General features: G+C 43.1%; 1 pseudogene; it reads right to left on the bottom strand.

Annotated features, from left to right (window-relative positions):
* Positions 1 to 5,375: 5,375 nt before the first annotated feature.
* LOC124555669 lies at positions 5,376 to 5,493 on the bottom strand (annotated as a pseudogene).
* Positions 5,494 to 5,844: the final 351 nt, after the last annotated feature.

Genomic DNA, 5,844 nt, shown 5'->3' on the forward strand with positions numbered 1-5,844 from the left:
TGCTATCAAATATACAGTTTGCTTTTAGAAGTGATTTAACAACTGAAAATGCTAGATTGTCTTTCCTCTGTGAGGTATTGAATGGATTAAACAAAAGGTTTCAAATGTTACGCTTCCTTTTCTGATTTGATGAAGGTGTTTGATTGTGTTGTTCACAAAATATTTTTCCACTAGCTGGACCATTGTGGATATGGAGAGTAGCTCACAATTGGTTCATCTCTCACTTTAAGACAGACAGCAAAAGGTTGTTCTCCACAATATCGAGAATGGTTATGATGTGGGGTCGAGTGGGGTACAGTTAAATTGAGGATACTCCAGGGATCAGCTGGGGCCACTCCTGTTCCTTATTTATATAAACGATATACCCTCTAGTATTATAGCTGATTCTAAAATATTTCTGTTTACTGATGACACTAAGTTGGTACGTATGGATGTTGTGTGCAACATTGTCACTGTTCCAAATAGTACAATTCAGGACATAAGCTCACGGCTTGTAGAAAATAAACTGACACTAAATCACAGTAAGACTTAGGTTTTACAGTTTATAACACACAATTCAACACAATCTGATGTTTTTAACTTCACAGAAGAGGCATATAATTAGTGAAACGGAACAGTTCAAATTTCGAGGTGTTCAAATAGATAGTAAACTGTCTCGGAAAGCTCATGTTCAGTATCTTATTCAAAGACTTAATGCTGCCATTTTTACTATCTGAACGGTATCTTAAGAAAATGATAGTTCGACACAAAAACTAGTCTGTTTTGCTTATTTTCATTCGCTTTCATACGCTGGAAAAAAAAAGGTGAAGTTTGGCTTTTCATATCTCCTGAAGGGATAAACCTCGACCTTTACAAGTAATAACTTACTCATACAAGGTATTCGAATTAAAATTTTATTCTCCTGTTGCTATCCTACAGACTACAGATTGGGGGCAAAGTTGACGATTTTTCCAAAAACGCCTAAAATGGCTGTATTTGACCCACTTTTACAAAAAAAAAAAAAAAAAAGTTTTCTGTAAACTCTTTATAACAGTTTTCATTAGAAAGACCATGTTCTTAACCATCTAAAAGAACTATATTTCGTTTTGCCATGCAAGCAGAAAAGGCCCTAAAAACAACGGCAAGATGAAACAAAGTCGGCCGAAGAAACAAACTGAAACTTTGCACGTCTAAATCTATCAATACAAGTTCTTAGAATACAAAATTTAATTCTCCTACTGCCTTCCAGTGTTTTTTTTTAAAAAAAGCTAAAATGTCCATTTTTGGCCCAATTTTGCAAAAAAGTCTTCTGCAAACTCTTTCAAACTGTTTTCATTAGAAAGACCTTGGTTTAAACGACATACAAAACTAGTCTTGGTTTCGCAGTGCTAGAATATAAGGCTCTAAGAAACAATGACAATGTTGAGGTGCTTTGATTATGAGCCCATATACCATTGGCACTCAAATTAAATGTGACATCTGCAATTTTTTAGTGCTCTCTGGGGAAGATAATATCAAAAAGTCCTGGTGGCTAGGAAATGAGGTTGAGCCATAAAACTGCAAATAAGTAGTTTTTTTTGTTTTTTGAAACATCATTCAGCTCTACCAAATTATTCTCACGAAACTGAAATGGAGTACGGAATCCAATGAAAAGAAACAGTTTTGAACATGTCTGTCTTCCAAGAACCACATATAAGTTTCAATGGAGAAATGATACAGTTATCCGCTTGCAATTAATTATTTAATACATTTACCTAGGTTTCGACCCTCTAAGGATGTCTTCACCCGAATGAAAATTTAAAAGCCATAAAGTTACACTATGAGAAGCCAACAGTCAAAGTTGAGACCAGACATGCTCGGCCGTGGTGGCAGAGCGGTTCTAGGCACTACAGTCTGGAACCGCGCGACCGCTACGGTCGCAGGTTCGAATCCTGCCTCGGGCATGGATGTGTATGATGTCCTTAGGTTAGTTAGGTTTAAGTAGTTCAAGTTCTAGGGGACTGATGACCTCAGAAGTTAAGTCCCATAGTGCTTAGAGCCATTTGAACCATTTGAACCAGACATGCTCAGGACAAAAATTAAAAACGTTCCAACCTTTAGTAGGTACACTTTGCAAGGAACGTCATCAGACTGGTTGCTGACAAAAGACATGGGATATCATATGCGCATACACAGATGGCGGTAGTATCGCGTATACAAGATATAAAAGGCTATCCTTTGTACTCAGATGATTCATTTAAAAAGCTTTCCAACGTGATTACGGCCGCACGGCGGAATGGTAGTTGAAGCTAGATGCATGGGCCATTTCATATCGAAAATCGTTAGCAAATTCTTTATTACGAGATCCACAGTATCAATAAAATACCAAATTTCAGGCATTACTGCTCACCACGGATAACGTAGTGGCCTACGGCCTCAGTTTAACGACAGAGGGCAGCGGCGTCTGCATAGAGTCGCCAGTGCTAACAGACAAGCAACACCGCGTGAAATAATTGCAGAAATCAATGTCGGACGTATGACGAAGTATTCATTAGGTGAGTGCGGCGAAATCTGGCGTTAATGAGGTATGGCAGTAGACAACCTAAGCGAGTGCCTTTCCTAATGGCAGAACATCGCCTCTCCTGGGCTCGTGAGCATATCGGGTGGATCCTAGATAACTGGAAAACGGTGGCATGGTCAGATGAGTCTCAATTTCTGTTGGAAACAGCTGACCCGATGAAGCCATGGACCCAAGTTGTCAACAAGGCACTGTCCAAGCTGATGGTGGATCCACAATGGTGTGGGCTCTGTTAATATGGAATGAACTGCGTCCTCTGGTCCAACTGAACCGATCACTGACTGTAAATACTTATGTTCGTTTACTTTAAGACCATTTGCAGCCACTCGTGGACTTCACGTTCCCAAACAATGATGGAATTTTTATTGATGACAATGTGCGATGTCACCAGGCCACAGTTGTTTGTGACTGGTTTGGAGAACATTCTGGACAATGCGAGTGAATGATTTGGCCACCAGATCGCCCAACAAGAATCGCATTGATCATTTATGGGACATAATCGAGAGGTCAGTTCATGCACAAAATCCTGAGCCGGCAACTGTCTCGCAAATTCTGGATGGCGATAGAGGCAGCATGGTGCAATATTTCTGCAGTGAACTTCTAACGACTTACTGAGTTAATACCACGTCGGGTTGCTCCACTATGTAGGACAAAGGGAGATCCGACACGATTTTTTAAGAAGTATTCCATGTCTTTTTTCAACTAATGGTATGCCATGGTTCATCAGCCGTGCTGGCTGGTGTGCCAGCCTCTCGGTAACCCACGATCAAATGTTTTCAGTGGGTGAGAGATCGCAAGCAATCGGGCATCCTTTGTATCGTGATTGGTCTTGAAAACACGGTTAACATGCGTTCTTGCGTTTTCTTGTTGAAAGTCAAAGTCGCGCCAATCTCGAAGTACGTATCGACCAAAATATGCCAGAAATGTACCGGCTGTTGTCGAAATTAACGGCTATGTGATCGAATAGTCGAGTTGTGTATGCCGAGGCACACCATGCCATTATTCCAGTGTTGTGGCTGTATAACGGTGAAATATGTAATCTGGCAATGTTTATGATCCTTGGAATATCCGCTACCGGATATGTGATTCATGGTGCTGTACACAGAACCATGATTCATCTGAAACGACGATGTGGTGCCCATCCCGTGTCCAGTGTTGTTATTGGACGCACTTTCTATCCGAGGCGTCTCTGTGCTGTCGTACCAAGGGAAAACTCAATGATTGTACTCGCTTGACAGACGTGGGATGCCAGCCAACACGATCAACAATATCGCGAAATGATAAACTGCAGTATCGACAGCTCAGAATCTTGACGTTTTCGAATTACGACTCGTATTGATAGACGTTTCTCCTTCTTGCAGGAGAAATCTTCACGCGAACAAATAACAATCAAATGCGATGTCTGGTTGAGAAGACCACTGCGTAATCTTTTCTTGTATACAGAATGCAAGAGGTGCATTCAATAAGTAACGCAGCGCTTTTTTTTCTCGACCAATTGCAGTTGAAAAAATGTCCTTATAGTTTCATGAAGTTCCGATAGGTGCCGGCTATATGCAGATTCGTCAAAGCAGTGCCTGTGACGGAGATGCGTCCCCAGCAGAGAGCTTCATTGAGTTTCGTTTAGCGGAAAAACCCAGAGTATTGCAGACATGCTAGGTGTTTGCAGAAGATCTACGAAGATCTGGCAGTGAAAAAAAAAAAACACGGTGAGTCCTTGGGCGAAATGTCTGTCGTCATCGCAACAAGGTCGCGCAAAACTGTCCGATCTCCGCCGTATCGTCCGGCCGAACACAGCTGTGACTCCGGCAATGTTGGAACGTGCGGACACACTCATTCGAGGCGATCGACGGATCACTATCAAACACCTCGCTGCACAACTGAACGTCTCTGTTGGTAGTGTTGACACACTTCGTCCACGTAGTGTACTCAAAGGTATGTGGCCCGCTGGGTTCCTCGCTGCCTAAAAGTAGACCACAAACAGCAATGAAGGACCATGTGTGCGGAATTGCTCGCGCAGTGCGAGGCTGAACGTGACAATTTTTGTCGAACATCGTCACTGGCGATGAAACGCGGGTTCATCATTTTGAAACGGAAACCCGAAGGAGAAGGTCAAAGCCGCTACCTCAGTCATGGCTACGGTCTTTTAGGACTCCTGCATGGTGCAACGATCAACTCTGAAGTGTGTTGTGCTACAATCAGGCACTTGAAAAAATGTCGGCGTGTTTGTCGCCGCAAAAGTGCAAACGAACATCTCCTTCTCCATGACAGAGCAAAGCCTCACACAAGTCTGTGCACCGGGAGAAACTCACAAAACTTCATTGAACTGTTCTTCCTCATCCACCCTACAGCCCAGATCTCGCTCCTCCGATTTACATCTGTTTGGTCCAATCTGCAGGAAGCTGCAAGCGGATGTTGGGGAAATTATTAATGCAGCAAGACGTTGGCGCCGATGTCGAGCAGTCTCTTGATACCATGCGGGCATACAAGCCCTCCCAATAAGACAGTGTAAGTCCGTCACATTGAACGGAGAGTATGTTGAAAAATAAGGTTTTACAACCAAAAGAGTGGGGAATAATATGGTGTACTGGAATCCCGAATAAAACCAACCTGCTTTCAGAAAAAAAATCTCTCTCCGTCCGAAGAGGCCAGGAAGGCCCAATGGTACCGACCTGCCGCCTTGTCATCCCCAGCCCACAGGCCTCACTGGATGCAGATATGGAGGGGCATGTAGTCAGCACACCACTCTCCTGGCCGTACGTCAGTTTACGAGACCGGAGCCGCTACTTCTCAATCAAGTAGCTCCTCAGTTTGACTTACAAGGGCTGGAGTGCATCCCGCTTGCTAACAGCGCTCGGCATACCAGATGGTCACCCCTCCAAGTGCTAGCCCAGCCCAACAGCGCTTAACTTCGGTGATCTAACGGGAACCGGTGTTACCATCGCGGCAAGTCCGTTGGCATTAGAAAAAAAGTGTTGCAGTATTTATGGAATGCCCCTCGTAGATGGCGTTATTCCTACCTGCTTTGTGAGGGTGCGCTGAAATGCTGATCATTTGCATATCCAAGAATGTAGCAAACTTCCTACCAATTTTACTTTTACCGCATTTCTTTGTGTTGCAACTGTAATAATCAGCAGTAGATATGCTATACACAAATCAGTCATCAGCTCTGCTCACGAAATGTAGCGTCAACTGAAGATGCATTTACTTCATCTGTCTAGCAGTGATGATCTGTGCAATTTCATTTTGGGACAGAGTACAGTGCTCGAGTCAGTTACGCTACATATGCCCTAGTGTGTGTTTGCACAATC

Source organism: Schistocerca americana, chromosome 1 (assembly GCF_021461395.2).
Source record: "Schistocerca americana isolate TAMUIC-IGC-003095 chromosome 1, iqSchAmer2.1, whole genome shotgun sequence".
Classification (NCBI taxonomy): Eukaryota; Metazoa; Arthropoda; class Insecta; order Orthoptera; family Acrididae; genus Schistocerca; species Schistocerca americana.